This window comes from Pipra filicauda, unplaced genomic scaffold, assembly GCF_003945595.2.
Source record: "Pipra filicauda isolate LSUMZ 115617 unplaced genomic scaffold, ASM394559v2 scaffold377_size797966_pilon, whole genome shotgun sequence".
In the NCBI taxonomy this organism is placed as follows: Eukaryota; Metazoa; Chordata; class Aves; order Passeriformes; family Pipridae; genus Pipra; species Pipra filicauda.
The window spans coordinates 305,028-319,286 of record NW_024104506.1 but is presented as its reverse complement, the minus strand read 5'-3'; the positions used below and the strand labels follow the sequence as shown (position 1 = coordinate 319,286).

Sequence of the window (14,259 nt, the reverse complement as noted above, 5' to 3'; positions counted from 1 at the left end):
GGCTGCTTTTACCAATCCACCTCTCCACAAAAGTCACCGCAGAACGACATGAACCACAAAGGCTCCAGGTACCAGTGACTGCAGGGATTAAAGGTACAGGGGACCCTCTGGGGGGAGGTTGCAATGTCAGTTGGGAGGTTTTTTGTTGTTGTTTTTTTTTTGCGTTGCATCTGTTTTATACCTGAGGGGCACAGAAATGTCCCATGAGGTGTTAGCCCTGTTTCCACACAGGTGGGACAAGGGCAGATCACAGCCCTGCTCCTGCACACACAAAGATCCTCATTGGGGAGGATCTACAAAAGCACCCTACAAAAGGTGTTTCCCAAGAAAATGAAGGAGAGGAAAAGTACCATGGGTTTTCTTGGAGTTTTTTTCCAAAATAACCCCAAAAATAACTGCCTAGAGAAGAAATTTAAGATCCAATCCAAGTCCTCAAAACAAGAGGAAGACTTTGGTCTCGTCTTTGGGCAGGTTTAGTTTCTCTTTGCAACCCAAGAACTAACAAGCCCATTTTGCAGCTTTCACAACAGACAACTCAAATCTTGGTTTTTTTGGGGTGAAATCTGCCATTAGAGAAGGGAGGATCTGCCTCCAGATTCCTTAGAATCCTTTTCTACAGTTTCCTCCCAGTGGCATGGAGGATGCCCGTCTTTTGTCAGGGCTCCTGTTACTAACCCAGCACTGCTCCAGGGCTGTGCTCATCTGAGCTTTTGTTATCTCACAGACCCTCAGGGCTCATTAAGGTCTGAATTAGCTGACTCTCTGTGGCCCTAATTAGTCCTTCAGCTCTCTGGGGAGCAGCCAGGGCTGTTTTAACCAGTGCTCCTTACCCATGGCATCAACTCCCTCCTGTGATCTGGGGCGTGCAATCTGTGAGAGCTTTGAAACTGAGACAGGCATCTCTGCCCTGCTGCTCTGCACTGCTCTTAATTGTTACTAATTGTCATGGCCAACCCTGGGAAGTGCCCAGCGAGGGGGCACTGCAGGACACAATGGAGATGCAGCCTGGATTTGGTTTGTGAGGCTGTTCCCCTTCTCCCAAAGAGCAGAGAGAGGCTGTTGGGCACAAACAGCAAGTGTGGTGCTTTCTGATGGATGGGGGAAATGCAGGAAAGGCTCCACACAAGGGGAGAGCCACAGGTAGGTCTCAGTTCTGGAAGAGTGAGAGCAGGAACCTCCCATGCTGAGAGCTCCATAATGACCTTAACAAACCCCACAACATCTTTATCTCTCAATAGAAAAATGAGGGCAATGCCTCATATGTGGTGCAGTTTGGGATCTCCAAACTCATTGACCTCCACAGCACTTGGGATAGCTGGAGCACAGAGAAGTCCTACAAATAAGATGAACGTGTATCCATGCTCTCAGTGCACTTTAACATCCTGGGGACATGCTGGTTTCCTCAAAAGCACGAGGCAGTGCAGAGCACTAAAGAGAGAACTACACTGGAGATGTTCAGGTCTGGAACACTCATCAGATCCAAAGGGATGAACAACAACAGCTGGGATTTACACTGAGCACAGCTCCAAACTCTCACAGTGCTGTAGAAAACCATTCTGTGCTGCTTGGGAAAGGGAACAGGTTGACGGTACCAAAGCCTCCAGAAACAGCAGCAGCCTTGCATGATCCCTGCCTGTGCTCAGGGCAGGAAAAACCTCCTTGGAAAGAGCCACCACGGCAACAGCAGAGCTTCCCCTTGAAATACCAGGGCAACTCGAGCACTGAGCTGTGGGATCACCTGCACAAGCAAGAGCAGGTGTTTGATCAGCAGCTGAGGTATGGGAGCCATAGGATCAAACTCTTTGGGGAATGGGCACCATTTGCTGTGACACCGCCACGCTGCAGAGGGGCTGTCAGGCTGGTCACTGCTCCCTCAGAGCTGCTGGAGACACAGCCAAGAGCAGGCCTGGGCTGCACTGCATTTATACATCTGGCTACAAAACCTTCCCAGCCTCATCTACATCACTGTGCAGGCAGTGCCCTCATGGGTGCACTCAGCAGCACCAAGGCACAGACCAGCTTCGTTTGCAAACTGTCAATCCAAGGGACCAGCTCCGGGATCAGAGCTGTGCTCCAGAATCAGCTTCAGGATCAAAGCCCAGCCTCAGGACCAGAGCCGTGCTCCAGGACCAGCCCCAGGACCAGAGAGGTGCTCCAAGACAAGGGTGGTGCTCCAGGACCACAGCCCTGCTCTGTCCCCAGCCCGTGGCCACCACCAAGGAAACAAACGGGTCCTCTGCTTAAAAGCTTTTCAAGCTTATTCTTAAGAAACAAGCTCTTCCCATTGCCCAGGTCCCCCAGAGTGCCACAATCAGAGAGTGATCCCGTTTCCCAGCACATGGAAAACCAGCTGTGCAGTCTTACCTGTCACTGCAGTGGAAAATGTGCCTCGCTGGGCACAGGGCCTGCCCTCCCAGACAGGTCAGAAACCAGAAAAGTATGCTGTAAATTTGAGAAAGGCCCTGCTGCAAATACTGTTTCAAGAGGAATAAGGCTGGCCTAAACTTGCTTTTTTGTCTTCTTGACACAGCTTTGTCATACCAGAAAGACAGGCTGAACTGTCAGGAAGCGCAGTGCAACTCTGGCCCAGCTTACCCATCCGAGATGATGTTCAGATCCTGCTGGGTTCATAAAGTTCACCGAGAAGTCTCAGTAGCTTTTGTTTGATACCAGAAACAGCTATGAGCAGAGACCCACAGAAGCAGCACTTTAGGAAGTGACTGGGGACCAGAACCTGGCTTCTCTTGGCTCTATCACCAGGGTGAAGAAAGCCATACAAAACAGATGCAGACCTTCTCCTGTCAATGCTTATACTCCTGCTGGCAGGCACATTAACAGGATCTCTGCAGATCTTCAAAAGAAAATATATGTATTAATTTTTAAAAGTAGCCTTGGAGTCAAAGCTTTGTGTCCTGTAGAGGACACACCTAAGGAGCCCTGGATTCTCCAAACAGAACACAAGATCCCTTTGCTATGGATCTTATGGTGTCTGTCCCATGTGCCTGGCAATCCCTCCCGCTTTTTCACTCTCTTGTAGTGAACAGCTGCAGATGGGGCCACTTCTAAATAATGCAAATTGTCTGTTATGTCTCTGTTAACCTCAGCTTTGGTTCATGAACTGGCTGTCTCTTACAGTAACTCTCCAAGAGGAATGGATTTTTAGTGCAGTGCTTGCAGGACTTCATGAGGCTGGGCCCCATCTGTGTCAGGCACTGGGCAGGATCAGAGCAGATTTTGGATGCAGCATAGTCAGACGCAGGCACACGTTATACATTGAGTTCTGATTAGCAGAGAAGCCAAGGCCTCCTGCAATCAGGCCAGCTTATGGCTTTAGGCTTCCCACTTGAAATTAAGTTAAAAATAGTTGGCCTTTGTTCTACTGAAAGCCTGGGCAGTGGTGACCTTTTGAGTGTGTTGAGCATCTCCCTGAGACGTTCCCATAACATTTAGAGGACGCGGCGCTCGACTCCGAGGAGCTGCTCCCGCTCTGCTCCCTCCACTCTGACTGCTTTAGTTTGGGGTGTTTTCCTTTAGGACCAGGCCTGCTGTGGAGCACTAAAGACTTCATACAGGCTTTGGAGATACCAACCCATGCAGTCAGTGGGGAAACCCTCCCTCAGCACTTCCAGCACACACAGGGCTGGGCAGGGCACCCGTGTTGTCCCTGTGTTACTCTCCACACCAGGAGCTGAGCTGCCTCCTTCTTAGAGACTTGACTTTCCACCTTGTGCAGTGCAGAGTTCCCTGCATCCCTGCAGCTCCATTAGGGATAAGCTGAGGCTCACACTATGTCTGAAGAACGCACGCTACGTTCTCAGCACAGCATGGGTAGTGCAGGGCTGTGCCCAGACAGGCACCTCAACACAGAGCTGGAGACACCCCTCAGTGCCCTTTCATCCCAACACCCAGCCCTCAGCAGACCAAAATCCTGCCTGCTGGGAATTTTCAGGTCTTTAGTCTTTAAGAGATGAGCTGTCATGCAGAGCACCCCTCTTTATGCAGCCTATAAGTATTTAAGGTTTGGCCAGAGACTGCAGCTAAAGTCCCTTTTAAAGGAGCATTACAGCACAGCAGATTTCAATAACAAAACCCACACTTTTGGTGACAGCACTAAAACCATGAGCCATTCCATGGAGGCAGGGAGGAAGAGTTTGTGGCCTCAGACTTTTCAGGGAGCCACTGAGGGAGTCTGATGGAGAACATGGATAAGAACAGGAAGAAGTTGAACCCAAATATAATGATCATCTATTTTTACTGACCACGGTAAGTGAAAGGTACAGCATAGACACTTCAGACCAACAACAGCCACAACAGCAGCAGATGCCTTAACTTTGCCATTTTAAAACACCTGTCCATAAGAACTATTTCCTCAAAGAATCCAAGTCACAGAAGAATTTATGAAAGCAAAAAATGCAAGTCATCTTCAATATCCGCAGCCAAAGTTTCCCACCAGGCTGGAGGTACTCCAAACAATAGGCAGCAGTAGAAACCAAGATGCACGGAGGCTTCATGTCCCAGAGCAATCCAGTCTGTGGCTAAAGCCAGTCCTGCTTTGAACAGCAGGATACAGAAGACAAGCTTCAGAGGCCCCTTCCAGCCTGGCAACACTCAGTTACCTGGAGAGGCTGTTGGAAACTTGGTCTTTTGCTACTTCAAGATGTTGTGCTTGCTCCATGTTCTTCTTCTCTGCCTTAGTGGTCACAGCAAGAATTCTGGAATGTTGTTTCCAAGCACTTTGTCTGCTTAATCTCCTCTCTGTGAGAAGAGATGTTCCTGCCATCAGAGAGAGGGAACTGCTGCATCACCGTCCTTTGGAGATGTTGTAACGGAGTGTCTGGAAAATGAGGGATGGAGCCCATCCCAGGCTCCATTGCAGCAGCCCCCACTGCAGCAGCACCTCCAGTATCCCCCTGTGCTCGAGACAGGTCTCAGCTGTGGGTCTGGGACAAAAATAAAGACTCTGACCCTGACGAAAGGATTCCCTCAGGCAGTGCAGTGGAGAGCTGGGATGGAGACTTGTCACTCTGAGCCCACACAATATCTTCCACCACAGTACCTGTGAGTCAAAGTAAATGGGAACTACTGGGAGAAGGATTATGAGTGGCTGCATATGAACTTAATTTGCTGCAGACTGTTTAGCTGCCCTGAGCCACCTTATTTGGGATCAAATGTGCTGCAGAACAGTTCACACAATTTTTATTGTAGGTCAAAGCCAAACAACTCTGTATTATTAAATTGTTAAAAGAAACCCAAACACATCCTGTCCTTGAATGTGATTCTGACAACAGAAGTGATGCAGCTACATCAGCAATTTAAGATAATTCCTTTCAAAGAAACAAGAGTCATTTCAGTTTCAGAAACAAGCACAGAAATCATTTTCTGTGGAAGAGGACAGACACCAATATTTACTGTCATTGGTGCAGAAGAATTTCCTCAATTACTCATGGTACATGTCAGGCATAAGACAGCACAGCATGGATCACAAGAGGAGTTCTAGCATAACTTCTCTGAAGAAAGATCTTCAGTTTTTTCACTCTTAACTGCTGAGAAAATATAAAACCTGACAATGTATCTACTAGAGAAAGTAAGTGGGGCATAATACAAGGAAAAGAGATTCGATTGTGAAAACAAGAGATGTAGATTGATTTTGTGATGTAGCAGCACTGTTTTCCAGGAATTAGTGACAAATCAAGTGATACTCATTATTAGGACAAAAGTTAATGCATTGCAGAGAATTTACTCACTTTTCTTTCATCACAGTGAATAATTACACATGTGGTTGGAAGGACTCCTTTTCCTCTAGTCACCAGTGCCTCAAATCATGAAAACAGTCAAGTAGTTCCCATAAGTGGCCCTGCACAGCTGAAAGAGGAGCAAAGGGTTGTCTCCCATGGGACCCCTGGACATGGGGAACTGCAGGGATCTGCCCCTTGGAAAAGATGGACCAAACGAGGCTGGGTTCACCCAGGACATCCTCACAAGCAGCTGCTGGTCAGCCTTTGGGTTCTTCTTGGAAGGAGAACTGTGCCACACAGTTTATGCCAAAGTGTAGAACACGTGGATTGCAAGAAAAGTCACATGCAATAAAGCAACCCAGAGCAACAGGTTTTGATCACTTGTGTGAGTACTGAAAAATGTACCTGGCAAAGGAGAAGGACTGAACAGGGATTCAGTTTGGTGGTGCAGATTGGGTCTCCACCACTTGCCATAACCCAGATTCAATCAGTTCCACAGAGAAAGGGGAAGAAAAGAAAAAAAAAAAAAAGAAGCCTGAAGACTGGCCGCAGACAGTTTCTGAGGGAAGCTGTACTGACTTCTGAGAAACTAAAAGGGCCAGGAGATGCACAAGGTGCCTGAGTGGCCACCTCACAGCCAGCAGGATTTACCCCAGCAAGCTGGACCTGGGGACAACTGAATGTGAGAGCCAAAGCACAACATTTTCTAAAACCAGATGGCAGTGCCTGCAAAGAACAATCCCTGGTAGGTCCCTTCTCATGCAGCACACAGGACCAAGGCACTATCCTCTCCTGTCCCTGCAAGGGACACATCGTGTAGGGAGGTGGCTGTAAAGCCATGTTTGGGGCTCCAGCCTTTCGCACACGTTGAGGCAGCTTCCCTTCAACATCACCCACAAAGCACAGAGCCCTTCAGCTCACTGTCCTGTTAGTGAAGAGCTCACCTTCCTTTTTTTAAGCCACTTTCGCGATTTTTGGAGAGGAGGAAAGTGAAACAGCTGATCTGGACAAGTTTGGGGTGGACAGTACTGCATTAAAAAGCAAATACCTCAGGCTCTGACATGCAGCACACATCTCCACTTTGTATTAAAATGAGCACTATTAACTATTTTCTCCATCCTTGGTTGCCCGTCATAACAGCTGATTATACAAATCAGCCACTGAAACAACCAACCTCCTGCAGCAAACAAATGTAGGACTCAAAAGCAGTGTGTGTGGGGGAAAGTAAATCTCTTTATATCTGACCTCTGAAAAGTGTTAAGTTCAGTTTGCTTAAGGACACACCCCAAAATATATAACTGTGCTCCTAAAAGCCCCCTTCTTTCTACCTAAATCTTTTTGTTCTGTTCACATCCATTTGAAGCTTACAAAGGTTTACTCACTTATTGAAAGACCTGCCTTTCTATAGGCATGTATTGCCTATTCCCTTGGGAATTCTCAAGCTCTCAGCACACTTTATTTCTCAGAACAGGACACGAGGACTTCTTGCCATGGACTGGTAAATAAATAAACTTTTATTCCCAAAGGCATGTGAAGAGAAACCAGTCAGCAAGGTTGGTTCTGATTTACAGTATTTTAATTATGGGCAGAAAGTGGTTTAAAATGGTAATTCTGCATTCTCCTTGGAACACCTGAGTGGCCCATGAGGCAATCTCATCTCTAATTGAAAATTCTTTTGGTCACATGCTGCCTATGTGTGTTTATACACAGTCCACTCTGCAGTTTATTTAGTGTAGCAACAGACTGAATTTCTTTTTAATATTAGCCACATTTTTTTTAGTATTTCCCTCATATGTGGATCAGCTTAAAATATAACTTAGAATCATGGCAGGTCTTTTCATTTTTTTCATGGTCTCACCTTCCCTCTGCATTTCCTCAGCAAAACAGGAACAGAGCTGTCCCCAGAGCTATGTTAGAGGCTGGGTTGTTTTGCTCCAAGTGGGTATGACAGTCATTCAGCTTGGCACTAATAAAGTTGGCTTTATACATCTCACTGCACTGCTTTTCAAAGAGGGGTAGTCATGGTTACAGCTCTATGGCAATGGTCATTTCAGGTTATGATTGTGAGCTGCAATTCCCTTCCTCCGAACCAGCACAGCTTTCCAGTTCCAACAGCACCTCCCTTGGTTTCTCTGTTTAAGGAAAGGAAACTCTTTTCTCCTCCTTGGCCTATGCTCTGATCCACCGCTGACAAGTGGCACCATATTCTGTTGCCATTGCATTTCTCATCATCACCTGTTCTTTTCTAAAAAGCTTGGAAAAGATGGACCAGGCTCTGGATTTGAGTCTGAATTGGGGAGCAGGACCTGGAAGCAGCAGCTGGATTCAGTTCTCCTGCTGAGATAACTGTGGGGATTCTAAAGTGTGTCATTTAACAGTGTGGTTCAGAGGTCAGAGCTGGTTATCACCTTCCTTCAGCCTGCACATCTTGGATTTAGAAATACTCTGGAAAACAGGCCTAGCCAGTGAGTCACGACCATTAGTTCTCCTACTCATCCTTTAAATCCATCCATTAATCTCAGGCTTGTTTGTTCTTTTCTGAACTCACCTCACCCCATATTGCTTGGACAAAATTCTCAAACATATAACCATGGCCTGTTCTGAAAGTTTCCAGCATATAACCACAATAAAAATAGATGGTCCAGAGCAGTTAAACCTACAGAATACTGAGAGATTTTGTGATATGCTCTGATATTTGTTCACATTTCCATATCTTTATCTAACAGGGAGTTAAGAAACTTCCTTGTAAAGAGTGAACAACTTAAAGCCCAAACTGAGCAGCCAGGCAGCTCAGAAAGCTAAAACCACTGTTTCGCAGGAACACCCGCACAGGTTTTCTGACACAACCACAGCACAGCCACTTTAAACAGTTTTTGCAAAAACCTCTGGTTTGGTCTACTAGAGGAAGCTACAAGAAAAGAGGAAAGAAAGACAAACAGCAGGACAGCAAGCACAGTGCAGGTGAACAGCCCTGCAGTGAGCTGGAAACACCCTCCAGCGGGGCTTTGAGCACACTGCCTCAGCACAAAGGGAACCACGAGTCTCAAAACTTTTAAGTTCTGTAGAAAAACATGGCACAGCCCAGACAAAAACACATCCTGCAAGTTAGTCAAACACGCACCTAAACCATAACTGTAGGTGCCTGATCTGGCCCTGAGTAAAAGAACCTGCAGCCAAGGCCAATTTGAATGTCTGCTCACAACCATCTTGCAAAAAAAATAGCCTAGATCCTTCACCAAAATCTCCCTTCAGGTGCAGAATCCAAGGTAAAATTGTAGACTATTTTGTTTTTTGCAGCTCAAAGGAGGTTTCTTTTTTAATGCAGTGTAGAACTGTACCGAGTGCTCGTTATTTGCTAACTTTTGAATCAAACACTTAAGCATTGAAACTGGGTAAGAGAAGGGAAGATTCAGAGGACCTCTGTGGAGACACACAGCACCTGACGTTGCCAGTATGGTGTGAATGGATCTGGCATTCCACGTGGAGCCCTGAATAGCATCAGCAAACCTCCTGAGCAGTAATATCTTCACTTCAAATGATGCACCATTCATCCCCTAATAATTTGTAGCAAAACTGGCTGTAAAAGGGGGTGGCAGCAGCAGGGAGATCCAGCAGTGATGCTCTTTAGTAGCCCACAGAAAGGCAAGGGTGCACTGAGGGTCTGATTTGGGTTCATCAGAATATAAATGGATATTTGTGTCTCTCATTGTGGCCCATGCTGAAAGAGGAGGAATGGGAGCAAACCTTCTAAGCAAAATTGTACAGTTGAGCCCATATAAAGTATAGAGGGTCAGTGTGTGTTTTCAGGGACACAAAAATAGATACCAGAGACAGAAATGTGTCTGCTAAAATGATTTTATTTTTTTTCTGATAAGAAGCTGTTTCTTCCATAAAATGCTGAGATTTTTGGGGTATTTTTTTACTTCAAACAGGACTCATTTCACAGAGATTTGGATATCTCAAAAAAGAGGTTTTCGGTCTAGGCTGGTCATCTAAGCTTGCTCTCTAGAGAGGGCAATAGCAAAGCAAAGTTCAGGTTGAGAGCAGTTTCCAACCACCTCTACTGAATGTTGCTTCAGTTTCTTGTGTTCTATGTTTTTGAAATTGGAACCGAGAAAGTAGCACATCAAATATCTGCCACAGCAGCTCAAAGTGGTGCTGAGGTCGATTAATATTTGTACACTTTCCTTTTAAATTCATTTCTGGCCAGTGCTGGAGAGGACGAGTCTATTAACTGAAATTAGAGGACATTTGAAGTGAAGTCTGAGCTCAGAATTCTGTGTATTTGCACTCAGTCAGAGAATAGAAATAGTAATGGGTGACCTAAGCCTCCCCTCAATATTAGCCACTGCAGCACAAATCTAAATATAGACCCCAGCAAGGAAAGACTGAGAATTACTCATAAAACTTATCTGATGAATACCTTGTACCTCCCAGAAGAGAATGGGTGTGTTTGAGAAAACTACAAGCTGTTCACAAAGCATTTGTAAGCAGGAATAAAGAGGCAAAGTCACTGAGCAAACGATTCATTTGACTCCGGTTGCGTTGTTTGAGTCTGTGCAAAACTGTGTCCACGTTTTAAGCAAATGTTAACTGTGGCCAATTTTGTAGCTTCACTTTACAGTCTCCTCAGGAATTAAATGTCAGAATGTCCCTGAATGTGCTTTCTGAGAAATGAAGCTCTCATGAAGTCTTTTAAATTCCTAATCTTATTGAGCTTAAATGTTATTCCTTCAGCTGGAGGAATAATTTAATGAAATACAGTTTATTTCCGTGTGGCACATAAAAAATGTTCATGTCACTAATCTCTCCTTTTATCACATCAATTTTCTATTCCACTTTATCTGGAAATGAAGTGACCATGAAATGGTGGAGGACACACAGCAAGCTCTCTATCCTGGATTTGCTTCATGGAGTCCCATGGGATAAAGCCCTGGAAGGAAGAGGGACCCAAGAAAGCTGGTTGAGATTCAAGTATTCCCCAGTAAAATCCCTATTTCATTTAAAGCACTCCCTGTAAACTGCCCACCTGGAGTTACTGGGAATAGAATTTCTGTGTCATTTATCCAACGTCACATGGCTTATGATCAAGCCTGATTTCATTAGTGATTTGATTTGATTATTTAAAATTTAAAAAAAAAAAAAGAAATAGCATCATTTTCTCTATTTCTCTCTCTTTTTTTTTTTTTTTTAACATTTGTTTGTTTAGGTTGGAAAAACTAACCAAAAAGAATGCCAAGAAACTGCCTCCAGCAACTCATTTTTACACTGCAATTTCTCCTCCCCCTCTCCTCTGTGCTCCCCAGGAGGGATCATTAATATTCAATGGCAGGGGACAGGCAGCAATCCCACATTTCTCACTCGGAGACGGATGTATTTTCCAGTCTGCTTTGCTCCTCTTGAGCAGGGCCTGGTTTGCAGGTGGGACCAGGTGCTTTGAGGAACCACCTGGCACAGGAAGGTTCTGGGATTTATTCCAGCTGCTCAGCCCCAGAGTGCTGTGTCCTGCTGGTGGCTGCCCAGCAAACCTCAGCTTCCCTACAGCACTTCCAGGGTAATTCCCAGTGTTCTACCCCCGGGGGTGGGGAAACGGAGGCACCGGAGGCTCCAGCCCTGCGGGGTCTCCCGGCTGACTGTGGATAGCTGGATCCATGTCCTGCTGGCTGGGTCATTTCCGAGGCACTGTGATGGACTATCAACGACCGGCATCAGTCAGGAGAGAGCAGGGCAGATGCTGAGGAGGGAAAGATGAGCTCCAAGCAGTTTCCCAATGGTCCTCCCTAGCACAGAATGGCTGTGCAAGAGCGAGAGGCAAGTGCAGAGAAGGGATCAGTTCTGCTGCTGCAGCCCCAGCTCCTGCAGCACATGAACAGGGACCATCCCAGCCAGCGCCTCAAGTGCAGGAGAATCACTTGGAATGAAAACAGCTCTGTCTGCAGAGCTCAGCGTGAGTAATTATAACTGAGAATCACTCATTATTGCTCTCTTCCTCCGAGTTCCCACACTGTTGTCGTCATCCTCTGGGTGAACATTCACACAGCTCTTCAAAGTGGAGAAAATCATTAATAAGTGTCAGGAAAAAATTACAAAACTGCCTCGAGGCCTCTGGCTCTGCCTAAGTGCGTTATCAGTGGAAACACAAGGCCTCTGCCACTCCTGGATTTGCACACCCTGCCCTTCAGCCTCCGTTGGCTGCTTGGTCTGTGGGAGGAGGTGCTCTGGGGGTGGTGGTGCTGCCAGGGCAGGGTGGGTGAAGGCAGCAGGGCATCAAAGAGCAGTCCCAGCTCAGGGGGGAGGTGGTGATGACCTTTCTGTTCCTCTTTAAAGGCTCAGGAAACTTGGCCTTTTATTGCTGAGTGCTCTCCATCCACCTCCCTGCCCGGTTATCCCTGCCTTTGCCCTTCCCTGGCAGGGTCAGCTGCCCTGCAGTGTCAGCCAGGACTGAGCCCTGTGCCTGCGTGCTGCAGACTCCCCTTCCCACCCTGCCCAGCCCTTGCTTCCCGCCACATTCTCCCGAGTTCATCTGTAAAATATTCCACACATTTTTGGGCGTCTCCACCTCGTCCCCGTTTCCTCAGGAGCCGGGATGGAGCCGTCCCTCAGCCCTTGGAAGGAAACTGGCAGCGTCACAAGGAACCTTTATCAGACCCGGACATGTAAATACTGCTCTTAAAACATGACCTGAGATCAGTTCCCACACCACGCTTGGGACCACACTGCCTCCCTCACCTTCTCTGAGTCAATCCAGACGTGATTTTGGGGCTGTCAGCTTGTGAGGGGCATTTTCCCTCACAAGCCAAAACTGTGTGTAAGGCACAAGCCTAACAAAGCCCCCCTGGCCAGGTGCTTTCTTCAGCCACGAAGAAATTAGGAAAATGTTGGTTGGTGAAACAAAGGTGAGTCAGATCTTAAATTCATACCTAGACCTGAGTCATACCTAGATCTTAAATTCATACCTAGATCTGAGTCATACCTAGATCTTAAATGCACACCTAGATCTTAAATTCATACCTAGGTAGAGTCACAAAGCATTCTGAGTTGGAAGGGATCCACAGGGATCCTCTCTTGATGAGTCTAACTTTTAAGTGAATGGCCCTTACAGGGACCAAACCTGTGACCATGCTCTAACCAGCTGAGCTAATCTCAGATCTTAAATTCATCCCTAGATCTTAAGTTCATCCCCAGAGCCTGTGCCAGTGTTCTGTTGGCAGCTCTTGGCCACAGCTCAGCCAGCTGTAGCCACCATCACATCCGCCAGCATGTAATGCCAGGTCCATCCTATATCACTGCTGGGAAAAGGAGCACCAAAGCTGAAGAGGTCCACACCAGGCTCCTGTTTCCCCACCACCACTCCTCTCTCACCACAGGAGCTGAACTTCAGCACAGATGCAGTCCTCCCCTCCAAAAGCAGCACAGATATTGCCATTTATTCCCATCTCTGATGGTGCTTCAGGTCATTGCCTCAGCTGTTAAATGAAATCTGTGGTCCTTAAGCACTCAGTTCCTTCAGACAAGGCTGCCCCTGTGGCGGTGGACAGAGAGGCACTACTTAATAGTGGCACAGGGATGGAAATTGCCAGACAAATGGGAACAGTTCTCATCATTTTAATAATCTGGCACTACTAGCAGCACAGGTACAGATACTTTTAAAATGTGATTTTATCATGATGGCATCAGTATCAGAGATGTATTTTTCCTGAGGCTAGACAGCAGAGAAGGGGAGATATTGTGTTTCCTTGACTACCTCTCATATGCCTTAAAAAATATAATTTTCTTTTATTAGCTGGTTTCATTGGTTATTGCAAGTAAAATAACACATTCTCAGCCCTGTTAAAGAATTTTATGTTGGTGGTCTTTCCACCTTCTCTCTCTTCTCTTCACAGATGGGGAGAGGATTCCCTGCTCTCCACGCTCCTGGTTTCCTCCTCCTCCCCATGCTCTTCTCCCCACATCCACCCCCGCATTTTGAACCAGGAAATATTTCTTGTTTATTTAAAAAAGGAAGGAGAAAATATTTACCAAACAAAGAAAGAAGCAGCCCCCAAGCAGATGGGGCTCAGGTGATGTGCAGCAGGACAGATTTCAACTCACTGCCAGAAGAGGACTCGTCAAAGTTCTGTAAAATAAATGATTACATTTCCCCTGGAGCTGGGCTGGCCCTTGGAGGGTTGAACCAGATGACCTCCTGGCTGAGCTCCCTCCCAGCCTAAATTCTGCTGTTCAATGACCAGTTCCACCCCAAAAAGCCCCTCTGTGTCCGTGGGACAGAGCCCACCCGCCGTGGGGCTGGGTGCACCCTGCCCATCTCCACTCACACTTGCTTGTGCTTCAGCACCCCAGGGTGCTTGGCTGGAACACTTGCCAGCACTTCAGAAGCTCTGGGGACAATTTTTTCTGATTTTGACATCCCAGGGTTCTCTCAGATGCGTCAGCAGGGAAATACATCATTTTGGGCTCTGTCTGATTCTCCGTTGCCTTCCACCTCCCCCAAAGTGAGGGATTATTTTGCATTCAGTCTCTCAAT

At 46.7% G+C, this 14,259-nt stretch overlaps 1 long non-coding RNA gene across 1 annotated transcript; it reads left to right on the top strand.

Annotated features, from left to right (window-relative positions):
* Window positions 1–4,694: 4,694 nt before the first annotated feature.
* On the top strand, window positions 4,695–6,102 carry LOC120323920. Its single transcript, XR_005564854.1, has 2 exons — window positions 4,695–5,058; window positions 5,761–6,102. It is a non-coding gene; the product is annotated as an uncharacterized LOC120323920 (long non-coding RNA).
* Window positions 6,103–14,259: the final 8,157 nt, after the last annotated feature.